The sequence below is a fragment of the Aptenodytes patagonicus genome, chromosome 11 (assembly GCF_965638725.1).
Source record: "Aptenodytes patagonicus chromosome 11, bAptPat1.pri.cur, whole genome shotgun sequence".
Lineage (NCBI taxonomy): Eukaryota > Metazoa > Chordata > Aves > Sphenisciformes > Spheniscidae > Aptenodytes > Aptenodytes patagonicus.
Window position 1 is genome coordinate 16,132,417 of NC_134959.1, and position 13,147 is coordinate 16,145,563.

The 13,147-nt window shown below is 40.4% G+C and overlaps 1 protein-coding gene across 3 annotated transcripts in view; it reads right to left on the minus strand.

Moving 5' to 3' along the window:
• The window catches only part of ZNF423 (zinc finger protein 423), a 236,507-nt gene that overhangs the window by 71,036 nt on the left and 152,324 nt on the right, over positions 1 to 13,147 (minus strand). The gene's annotated exons all lie outside the window — the stretch shown is intronic.

Sequence of the window (13,147 nt, forward strand, 5' to 3'; positions counted from 1 at the left end):
TGTCCAAATGGTAATTACCTGGGAAACAGGGGAAGATGCGCCCTCCGCCCATAGGCTACCCTACACACCTTCCGTCTGGACATCTCAACAGAAAGAATGACATCCCACACTCAGACCAATTGATTTGTTAGGGGATAAACGCAGCCAGCACAGCCCCTGCCGACCGAGCTCCCAAGGAGCCCAGCAGCACTCTGGCCTGGATCCTCCACTAAGCTCAAGCAGATTCAGGTGCCGCAAACCCACGGCTAGCACTGCGGTCCCTGCTCTTCTTCGGCCCTGTATGAATTCAAACCGCTGAGAGAGTGGTCTGGCAGCAGCAGGCAGGTGCAGCTGAACCCTGTCCCGTGCTTTCTCGTCTTTCCCCATTTCTTTTGACACAGTTGGGACCTGGGGCTTCTCGGTTTCCAGGAAACAGCTGACCCCTACAGAAAAGTTGGTGTAAACACCGAGAGCTTTGCAAGAGCTTACATCTCCCAAGGGGGAAGCACACAGCTCCCCCACCATTAAAGACCTTCTGTATCAAAAGCAAGGCAGCATAGCCTGGGCTTACCAGGAGGAGAGCTGCCAGCCAGGCGAGAAGATGCACTGGAAAGGCTTTGGTGAAAAGTCCCCACTACTGAGCAATACCTCCAGCACCGACTACAGATCCAGACAACATCCGAGAGGACAGCGAGACAGGCACAGCCCCTGGCCCCGTCTCCCTTGCCATGCGCAAGCAACTGAATGCAAGGGGAGCCCCTTCCCTGCAATGCTCCTGCGTGGGGTCCGGTGCTGCCCACAGGCTGCAGGGCCGCAGCTCTCCCAGCAACATCAGGCTGGTGGGGAGAAGCCCAGACAAACCCTGCAATCACTCTGGCCACTGCAAAGCGTCCTGCTTGCTGCTGGCAGGGCTCTCATTACACTCCAGCCTCCCCAAGAGCGGGATGGTAAAATGGGAAGCCAATGGCAGTAAAAAAAAAAAAAAAAAAAAAAAAGAAAAGAAAAACCAAAACACAACAAAAAACAAACAACAATAACAAGGAGGAATAAGTTACCAGATTAATAATTTTTAGAAGCACCCCAAACTCCCTCAGAGACCTGTAAGGAGCCACAGATGCTTTTGTTCTTCATGCCCATTTATTTTTATGCCAGAGGTTCATACTATATTTTCTGTTGGAAGGATAAGATATTAAAAAGGGAAAATACTTTCATTATAGCATACCTTTGCCCAAGATTTTGTTAGTGCCTGACTGACAGAAACCAGACAAAGAAATAAAACAAAAGGGGGGAAAATGTTAAGCTTTCCATTTATTTAAAAACCTATATTATTTTATGATTCTGCTTTACTTTATGCTAAGGAAACTAACTCAAGACCTGATCAGAGTATCACTTTTCAAACGCCTAAATCCCTGTAAAGGTTTAGTGTCTGGCTGTGTGCATTTTGCTCAGTATTAACATGTTCAATGGAGTACTTTGATTTTTTTTTTTTTTTTTTATCTAGATGCCAGAAGCTGGTGAATATATGCTTCATAGCTTCAGATAAACCTTTTGTTCTTCTGGGGCTGATCAGCTGGTGCGGCAGCGAGAGGGAGAGGAGGAAGGAAATTCACAGGGGCTCCACGGTTTCAAAAAGTCAAATTACCTCTGAGCCATGGCATTGCTGATAATTTAAATGAAAAAATATATATACAGGCTGCACCACACAACATCTCTACTGTTAGGACTTTTAATGAAGCCCCAGTTGTGATGACACTGAAGCAGGGAACGCTACGGTGGGATAATTACTTGGCTCCCTCACAGCTGAGTTTCACAGATGCATTATTAACGGCACATTCCATGCCATAACGAGCACCGAATGTAGGTGGGATTCGCAAGCCCCGGCATCCGCCATTAGCAGGTTGGCGCAAACACAAATGAGTGTTTTCACAAAAGCATGCAAAGGTTGTGAAATTCCAATGAATTCTTTCACTGGAAAAAAGAGTTCAAGCTGCCATGACCGGATATGTCACCTCCCACGGCATGCCGCGCGCCCGGCGAGGCACCATGGGAAATTACAGAATCAGAATGCATTGATTTTTCTGTAGAAAATACAGGCAGCAGCCCTGATGAAGAATTAAGGAGGAAATGTAATAACCTAATTCTCCTCCAACGTCCTCGCACACATCCCTTCCAGCCCGGGCCCCTGGCTCCTGCATCCAGACAATTGCCAGGTGAAAGACAAAGATGAAAATTAGCTTTCGCTTAAGCAGGTGGTGGGATACTGGGCTGGGTGCACCACTAGCTGCTTACACCAGGGCTGGGCTTGGCCCGCTTTGTCTGAATGTCATCAGCTTTAGGATACAACGTTTCCAAGCAATGCTCGTTTTATGCTGCCACATGTTTTATGTTACTCTCCACGACATTCATCCCCTAAACATTCCTTAGATACAAGCCCTTAACAGGTTTTCTCCATAGAATCCTAGTTAGAGTGTAAGAAATTATTAATAATTCCTCCTCAAACCATACTGTATACGGCTTGAAAACTCTGGAGAATACAGAAAGAATTTTCCCTCTCTTTTTCACGCCACACACATAGAAAATACGACATTAGCATCTTCCTTTATTACGGGGCAAGTTAGCCCACCACTGCACCTACATTCCTTCCTAGCCTCATCAACAGCAGATGCAATTAAGACATTCCTTACGACTGCACGGTAGTGCTTATTTCACTGTTTGCAGCATAAATTTGAACTAAATGCAGTTACAAAATTAGTGGCAGCTCTGCTCTTTTTTTTTTTTTAAAGCTTCTGTTTCAAGGTGACCCTTTTCCTATTTTGTGTGTCACCCCAAGTGTTGCTGCATGCATACTGAACCAACGCTCTCCCAGTAATTAACACCAGCACTTAATGAAGTCCAGCTGCTGTGATGGCAAACTGAAGGGATGCCAACCTTTGTAAACCAGTACTTGGGCTACTCCAGTTACAGCTGCTTTAAAACCACGGCAATCAACTTCTCTTTGCCTACTTCTCAGAGATAATTCTTACCAAATAAGACAAGTATTCAAGATTAAGCATTTAATAATAAAGCTTATCTCTGAACTAATATTTCAAGCTGGAAATGATATAAAGGGCTAGATCAACTTAAATGAACGCTGCAAAATTAATAAAAATCCTGAGCAGCAAATGAAAAGCTAAAACGAAGATTTGCACTGTTAAATCCATAAACCTTTAAAAACCCTAGAAGTGCAGTTCCAGGGGAAAATTGGAGACAGATTCTTCAGCAATATCTGTTCCTCTGAACTCCTTTCCTGATACAGTACGACAGACACTAACAGCCAATGCTTTATTAAAATAATGTGCTCTGCTAGTTGTTTCATTACATGCAGTGGTATGGTAGGGATACTAGGTGAATGTTTTTGGGGAATGTTTGAAAAGGTTTGCGTTATAACTCATACCACATGGATTTTCAAAAGAGGAAAAAGAACTCCTTCCACAATCTTCCTCTACATGTGCTTTCTTGCTCTGCTCTTTTATCTACCTTTCTTTATATGCTACTTTTCCATGCAGAAGTACTGATAACATTGCCCAATTTAAGTGGGAAATTTCTAAACTCCTCTCCATAGCCAAAAAAAACTAATTCAAAATTGCAAAACATGCCCTCCTTTCCTCTCAGACCCACACAGTAGACGTTATACCCCACCTTTCTGCTCTACATACCCATGCAGGACTCCCACTTCAGAGACATCCGATTTGGGCTGGAGACAGAGAACTGTGAGCTGAGCCTTCCCGGCGAGGGGCTGCCCCCACTCACTGCCAGGCCGGGAGCTGGTGCAACCAGGGAGGGCCAAACAAGTGAGCTGGGCTCAGCCAATGAAGGGCAGAACCATGGCAGATGTACTTAGTTTTCAAAATTACTAATAAAGATAATGGCTTCTACTATGATAAACACTAAGTGGCCTTTTAGAAGGCACGAGGGAAGGGAACTGGCTAATTTACTTTCATTTGAACTAATTTACACATTGGTAACATGTATCAATTTACAAATATTTACAGCACCGGGAAATCAACAGCTCTTCCAAGCAGGGGTTAATCCAAGGCTCGAGCCCTGCAGTCGGTCCAATTTTTTCACCAGAGACCTAACATTGCACAGGATCAGTATTAAAAGTACATCCTCGATTATTCTGGATGTCCGTGCCCCTGAGAATATAACTTAAAAACAAAATCATTAGCTTACACAATAACATAGTCCTTGGAAAAAAAAAAAAAATGTGTGTGCAGAGCAATGCTGACTTCCAAGCACAAATTCCTTTGTTTTCCTTAATGCTAGCTTTGGACCCTACCGATGACTCAAAAGGAGCTGCATTGAAATAATTGCATAACCTGGCAGCACTCTGCAATGCATCAACATTTCACAGGCAGGAAGGTAGCAAAGGGCTAAAAGCCAAGAACCCAACTTTGGTTTAATTTACAGAAAATATTGCACATATTACACCATCTATTTTTCTTATTGTAAGTTTGATATTAAATTATCCAGACTTTCATAGGGAAGGCCAATTTTTAGTTATCAAAAAGCTGTTGTGGCTAGGTTTCATAAGGCCAAACCATGGGAAAGGGATGTGGTGGTTTCGCATGGCACAGTACAAGGCTCACAAACCTCTAGCGTGCATTGGTCTCTATGTAAGAGTCAACCGTGGCAAAAAGTCTGTTTACAACAAAAGGCATCTGGTAACCATGATTATTCTGCCTTAAAACTGAACATTTTAGATTTCTTAGCTCCCTCTTTTGTTCAGTTTTAGTTCTCATGCTTGCCGTTTTCTGCTCTGCCCTGTTCTTTTTTTGTGCATGTTATAACCCAGCACGACAAAAATCTGCATAGTCAGTCACACCACTGATTTTTAAACAGGTGAGCATTATTAGTTTCACCAAGAAAAGAGGTTTGTAGGTATATTTTAAATTCATTTTTCAAATCATTTCACAAGGCAGCTACCCTGCTTCTTCTGCAATGATAAAGCTCACAACTTGCTAGCGTGGAAACTCAAGGGAATTGTCTACTTGAAAGTAGAGTCTGAACTGCTAAATATGGATTCAGATCTAGATATTGAAACCTTCCTGCTTCCCAAACATTGGGTGTTCAGATCCAGCCATGCAGTCTTTACTCAGACTTCAGGTTCCTCTAACATGTTGGTGGTGCTCAAATGCAAACAGACAGCAGGGCCTGTATCCATGAAATTACAGGTATCTTCTCTTTTGTCCTGGAGGCCTCTTTTTAAAGTTGCTGTATGCCAGCAGTCTGGTGTTAAGTAAAAGATGTACAATAACTTCTGAAGAAAAAAAATAAAATCCTTCATTATGAAACTGGCAGGCAGAGGAACCGAAGTTCCTTATGGGATACTACGCTGTGTTCAAGATTTTAAAAAGTAAGGCGATAGACACCTGAAAATAAAGTTTCTTCTATATATTCATGAATGGAAGAATAGGCGTTTTAAGATTATGTGTGGAAAGTAGAATCTGTAGCCCTTTCAATATTGCTGAATTTATTATTCCAGTACTCTGAGACACTGCTATATCTGCATAGGTGCAGCTATCCCCTGTGTAACACAGCGTACACACTCTATGGGCACATGAGTAACTTTATGAATTAGGTGTATGACAGATATGTCTCCGTCAGGATAAAGCAATAGCTTTAAACACGCCACAGGCTGTACTTCGGAGAAGTCACTGTACCACACTGGTTTTTAAGAACAAGATTCAGGATTCTGGCATCTTGACCTTTAAACCTGCTCCTAAAGCAGGCACATTTTGCTTAGGCAAGACATAACTTTATTGTATAATATGTCAGGAATGGAATAAAGTTTTTCTTACTGAAATGAAGTGGAAAAGTATGTTTCCACAGTCTTTAGAGTGTTAGCTTTCATGTTCTTCAGTAAGTTACTCTCTGGTTTGCCATAAGTCCGGAGCCTCCCTGTTAGCCAAGTCGAACACTGACAAACCCAAAAGGGGTGCTGCTGATAACCCCAGATCTCCTCTCAGCAAGTGTGGCAAGGGCTAGCGCTGCTTCTCTTGTGTTCAGTTTCCAGACAGGGAAATACTAATTGTCTTTTAAAAATCTCTATTGTATTTTGTCAATATTTTTTTATTACAGCAGAGCATGTATAAATATTTTATTGTAAACCAAGGCCCTAAAATAAACAGTTTAGTAAATAGTTATTACATTACAAGGAAAAACATCTGTGGAAACTGTTTTCCATGTAATTATTCTTGCTATTTTACATTAGCTCTCAATGTGAATTTCTTTGGCTCTAATGTTTCACTTGTTCTAAATCTTCCTCCTTGTTGCTATTATTAAAATCTTAAAAAGGTGCCAAATCTTAAATGAAGAAAAAAAATGATTCGCTAGAAATTATTCATATCACAGTGAGCCTCTACTAAACCTGGCAGGGGTGCAATATTTTCGGTGAAATTAACATAAAATATACAACTGCAAATTATCCAGGAAATAGCTATGTTCTTTACAGTGCGCATTTACATTTGGTAAAAAATGTTCTACTTATCTGTCTAGCACAAAGCTCCAATCGCTTCCAAAGGCAGTTTTAAAGGGATAGCGACAGCTCTGTATAGGGAGCACAGTCCTTACAGCGGCTGTAACAAATAGCTGGTGGGGAAAGTGACCTTCGATAATTACTGAAGGTAACAGTCAGCGCTGGACATTCCTTGTTGTGAATACTAACAATCTAATTTTAGATTTATTTCCCTTTTGGTATGCTGGATGGATTTCCTCTCTTAGGCCTAAGTCCTTTCTACTAAACACAAGAAAAACTGTAATACCATGTAAAATGCAAATTTTGCTGTAAATATTTTATAAAATTGTTGCATACATCCCAAAAGCTATAGGTCTTAATTGAGAGCAGGCTATTTTTCCAGTCAATATATGGAAATGGAAAATGCTAATTCATGTTTTTCTACTTATGAAAAACCCTGGAGAATGGAAAAACCACTAATGCACTCACTTTAATATTATAAATATAATTTGGCTCCCTCTTTGCAGTCCCCGATGTCCTGGCTTTTATCTCCCAATGGCTGCAGAGGAAGAATCAGAGAATCGCTTTTACATCCCCTGCGCAGGAAGTCACCCCCGCGCGCTGCCAGCTTGGCAAAAGAGCAACAGCCTGAGCTCGCAAACACGGCAAACAGGAACTGAAACAAGAAATTCCAGCGCTCTTACACAGGAAACAAGCCCTGAACGACAGCAAACCTGCTCAGGGTGAGCGGCGTGCACACTCAGCCCCGCTGCCAAGAGCCACCGCCGCCATGGGCCAGCTGGGCGGAGGAGCAGGGCTGCCCCCACACTGTCCCCCAGCCCCATGGCTCTTCCTTGCATTTATTTTCTGCCTTCAGAGCAGCCGGTGGCTTGGACAATAAAGCCTGGAAACAACCTCTCACGAGTTGTACTGAATATGACTAAAAGTCGTTTAGCCTGCTCCAGCGTACGGTTACTTGTGCTCGCCTTTATCCATCCACTTTTCATTTCCTTATCAAGGAAAAGACTGGTTTTTGCATCTTCTAGACGAGAAATCCTTAGGCTGTTAAAGTTAAAACTCTCCAAAGGTCATTGATGCTGGCTTTGAAGACTGAAAATGATATTATTCCCCATTAGACTTTTAATCTCATGATTAGAGCTAAAGTTAACGTGGCTGTTTCATTTTCTACCAGGCAACAGTAAACTCATTTTTTCTTTCTCTACCAGAATACTTAATGGCATCGTATCTTGATGAGCAACATCTCATAGTTAAACAGTATGAACAATGGAAATGCAAAATACTTTGCAAGAAGTTTTTTTGAATTTTTAAATGCTATTTGATTAACCCTGAAAAGTCTTACCACACGCACAGCAAAATCCACCCACAGAAATCCCACCTGAGTCAAAGGACCTACTCTTGGTTGTCAGGACTGCAGTCCTCGCTGGCACCAGCAGGGACACAAGGGGGGAAGGATCCATCTATTCCCAGTTTGAGCTCTTACTCCTACATCCCCTAAAACTTACCCCTACAAATGTTTCTGAATCGAGTAATGCTAGTGAGTGCAAGCAGGACCCGACATGCCAGTAAGAGCTACTTGTGTGAGTGAAAACTGCCCCCTTAGGCTCCTCATGGATATTAAGATTAGACTTGTGAAAACCTTGCGGAAAAGTCTGTGAGGCAAGAATTTACAGGTGCACACTAGTTTCAAAACCCACTGTACAGCGGTCACTGTTATTATAGGCAGACTCATGGAAAAAATTCAATTGTCTTCATTCAGGACAGACTCTGATAACCAACTAGTAAAACTCAGACTATAATTTCTTATTCAGTGTTCCACATGAGATGCATTTTGCTGAATTTGACATGTTTTGCTGTTAATGGATTTCACAGTGTGTTGCCATTTTTATACAGCTGTCCAAATAAAATGTTGTGTACAATGATGTGCTTTTACTGTATTGCTAGCCTGCAAATGGCAGCCACTTCCCCGGTTTAAGCCTTAGGAATATGGGAAAACTCTTTGACTAGGCCATTTAATATAAGTATTTTGGGTCTCTAGAGTTCTTTTTCTAGTAAGTCATGTTCAAAGAAGAATAAAGATGCAAGATAGGTATAATTACACTTTGTCCATTTACGGTCTAATAGTATTTCCACTGAAAGGAAAAACAAACCTCAATATTTTCAGGTGTTAATAATAAGAGTATTAAGTCATAGTTCTAGAGTTAACAGACCCACACCTTTGTGTTACTTGAAATCTGGCCTCCTAGCCTGCATGACAAATGTCTATTTTCTTTAAAATTGCAGACCAATGTTTAGATTGCAGGGACTACTAGTGCACAAAACACAAACCACTCGGTAGTTAATAGTTTACAAGAAATGTCTGCGCTGAACTCCAGAACTGCTAACCTTCACCATCTTGAGCTGCTTGGCAGTGAAGCATTTACAAGCAACTGCACAGTTCTGTTTCAAAACAGGCTGTTCACAAAATACATAGCGAGTCTTCCCCACATCAACTCTACGTGGAGTCTTTGGCACCCAAAGTTGAACACTTATGCATGGAAATCTCCCACAATCAAAGGGTACGACGGGTACCTGGGCGTTAGATGCCCTGACAGTGGATGTTAACAGTGTTAACACACTTACAAAAAAAATCTTTACAAGTTTCAGTGAAAACACAAAAAGAACCTAGCTTTCCTTTTAATAATGCTCTAATAACATATTTAACTTTCCTGATACCTTAAGTATTTTTGTAGTATTGGATTTCTGTATAACTATGGGGTAGTACAATATGCTTCCTTTTTTTTTAAGAGACAAAAGAAAATTTTAGAAGGACTACAGAGTTAAATTTCAGGCCATTATTTTTGAATTATTGTAATTACAAAAAAAAAAAAAGAAAAGCTATAGATTACTTTCTCACTATTTTTTTTTCTTTGTTGAACTAAGTCAAAGGATATGTAACTTAAAAGGGCTTAGATTAAAAACCTAACATCCTCCCCCTAGATTTTCAAATGCCATATAAAGTAAACTAACCAAGCAACCAACATCTAATAATTTAAATTCCCCATCCCTTGAAAGATCTTCATTCAGGTTTAACACAGACATTGTTGATTTCAGTTTCTGGCACATTAGAATTAGCCTCCAAAGGAAATTCTCTCCATTTATGTTCTTCTATAAGTGGAGGCACAGCTATTAACATTTTTACAAGATTTTAAAGGGGTAAGGAGGGTTGTTTTGCTTTCCTTTTTTCCCCCCCAAACTGTAGATTTTAAGAATAAATACTGAATCAAAAGGTCAAAAGTTGCTCTATCCTTTTTTTTTCTTTTCTTTTTTTTTTAAAGAGAAAGGGGAAAAGGGGAAAATTTTTAACTAGAAAGTTAAAAAAGGAGAAAATGTCACTGGAATACTTTCTTCCCTTCAACTTTAGCTATCTGTATCCGGCCCAGCTTGAATCAGTTACTGTTCGTTGTATGAGGTTTCATCATTTAACTTTTGTTGCCAATATTTGTTCCTGGATATAACTCACAGTCATGGGGTTTAAGAAATATTTGTCCATACCCCAATAATACGTGATAGCTGATGCGTGCAAAACATAACAGCGGAAGACATACCAGTGGTGCTAGTTGATGTTGATCCTTTGAAACACCCAAGCTCTACCTGGAGCAAAACCTAAAACCAGTGGATCTGCCTAGCCTGAAGCACGCTAAAAAACTTGCCTGTGAATACAGAATAAGATATAGTCATCATAAAATCTAAACACTTCACAGTTACATGCACAATGTTCAAAAGACTTGGTCATTTTTTAAGGCCCTTGACTGTCCACCAGACGATGGATGATGTGCATCTGAAGGCAGGATTAAATCTCAAGTAGGCTATGACTGACTGAAGTAGTGATTTATACACATCAGGAGTGTGCTGTGTACTTCCTACCTGCAATGCCATGTTTTGTAGTCTTCATCTCCACCAATTCAGAAGGTACAAAAGAAGGAAACACCAGACCAAATTGGTTTTGGCCTGTTACTACCAGAAGCAGGAGGTAAAAAGGTTCAACTCCTCCCCATGGGGTCAGCACCTCATTCACCCCATCTGTCCCTGGGTTTGTGCCAGCAGGACAAACCACAAAACACAAAGCAGAGGAGAGGCAGGAGAGAGCATATTGGTGAAAAAGATGACCATGGAAAACACCATGACCAGTGAGGTGGTTTGGCCTGCTATGGAGCTCTGTCTTCTGAAGACAATGGTATTCATACACATGGTTTCTTTGGGTTTTTTCAGTTGTGGCAGGACAAAAAAGTTTTTTCATTTATAAAATCATGATTTGCCAGTTCTTTTAAGTTTGACATTACTGCAGGGAAGTCTGACAGGGACAACCTGTAGTCTTCTTCCTCAAGCTTACTGTGCAATCACACAGTGGTTATTGGCTGTCGCAAGAATGGTAAGTTTTTTATTTTTTAATTAAAGAAATTTAATTTTTAAAATGACACACAATGAATCTGCCAAGTCAAAATATTCCATTAAAAACCTTCTGATTCTTACAAAGGCCCAAAGCTGTCAAAAGTTACTAATAAATTAAATGAAAAGGAGTTTGTGACAAAAACTTGCTATACAAGCAAGCACATCTGGTGCAAATGACAGAGGCCATTCGTGCAAAGGCTTCATCCGTGCCAGGAGCCTTGAAACACTGAAAAAAGGTAAAAGCATTTAAAAAATTTACATGGGCTTTCTTCATGGGGATCACTTGTAAGGAACCTCAGGGTAGAAAAGTTTTGCTCCACAAATGAAAAGAAAAAAAAAAAGTGCCAGTACCCCAAACAGACAGAGCATACAGGGAGGGCTGTGTTTGATCTGACTTGCTTGCCAGCTATGACAAAACAGAAATTTTTTTTTTAAGGGCCATGTCAGTTGGTAACCTCTTGTTCTAGGAGACCAGATTAAATCTTCCCCAAGGTTAAGGATGCCGTTTAGTTTGAACTATAATTAAAGGCAACGGGCCAACTGTCTCTCTTTGAAGTCAACCAAGTAACAGGAAGAACAAATCTGAACCTTTAACATATAGACAAACCATTTTTCTCTGATAACTAGAGTTAGGGTTCAGCATATGTACGCCAGTACCCTTACTGATTCAAAACCAGAGGCTTGTTCCATAATAAAAAGAAGAAGAAAAATAAACATTTTAGATCCAATGCTCAGAAGTGCTGAATATTGAACCAGATATTCAGAAAGAGTGAAATCCAGGATTTTGTTAGTAGAAAAGGAATTTAACTATAGTTTACTAATATTGTATACTTTCTTCTCCCATTTTCCTATGACTGCAAGCAGCCTGGAACCTTGTCTACGTTTCCCCAAAGAGGTAAAAAAAGTATTTTATAACTCTGCCTAAGCTAATTCCTAACTAACCCAGTATGGGTTTTTCCAGCTTCACTAAATATTCATTCCTTTGCTCCTTATTAACTTCTCATATTTCAGCTATCTTTCACAAAAAGGCACAAAGATTTCTGTCACTCCAGAAAGGTAGTACTGGTACCTGATGTTTCCAAACCAATAAATTCGTTTGGCAAATAATGAACAAATGGGGGTAACATCTACCTTCTCCAGATAAAACCGTTATCTGTTAATAAGCTTCCATAAAGAAATCATCAACACCTAGATTTTAGGACAGAACTGATACAGACATTAGTCCCACAGTTCACGTGAAGAGAAGAACAACCTCCTGAAAACATTATTTATATGAAGTCTGAAGGCTACACCTAGAAATGTTGGAGGGTTTGCTCCCTCCTCCACCCCCAGAAAATATTCTGGTGTTTTTTCCTCAAAAGTAGAACACAGAGGAGTGCTGACCTCTCCATTGGGAAAGAGTAGAGTCATTTTGCCATCTGCAGGGACAACCCAAACCCCACATGGTGAGGACTTGCTTTCTTTTCCAGATTTAAGATTAGCAGAGGGGCTAAGAAACTTGTGAACTTAGAGATACATGGCCACACACATATAAAATATCTGAGAAACAGGCAGAAAGCATCTCTGCAGACTCTTAAATACAAACGTGTAACAGTTTTCACGGTTAATAGCATTAATAAAAATGAAGAACAAGTTACACATTCAGAGAAATCACTGCTACACAGGGCAAAGTTTACGGAAAAATAGCATTATTTGCCACACTGCCTAAATGATATTGAAAGGCTGGAAATAGATTGAGGTGCTTGCTAATGATAACTTTGAAGAAACATCACACTTAAAACTCAGACTGATTGCAGAAAATGTGTGTCCTGGTTTCAGCTGGGATAGAGTTAATTTTTGTCCTAATAGCCGAGATACTGGTCCATACAGGAGGCCCCAATGTATGTATGTATATTATTATTATTATTATTATTATTATTACTGCTACTACTATTATTATTATTACTATTACTACTATCACTATTATTACTATTATTATGTTATTTCAATTATTAAACTGTTCTTATCTCAGTCCACAAGTTTTCTCACTTTTACTCTTCCGATTCTCTCCCCCACCCCACCGGGGAGGGGAGAGCGAGCAAGAGGCTGTGTGGTGCTCAGTTGCCAGCTGAGGTTAAACCACGACAAGGTGTTTTATCAACTGCTCCCTTTATGAATAAATATGAAACTACCAGGAAAATGTTTAAACAGCTATAATCACAACTGCATATGAAAACTGAGTTT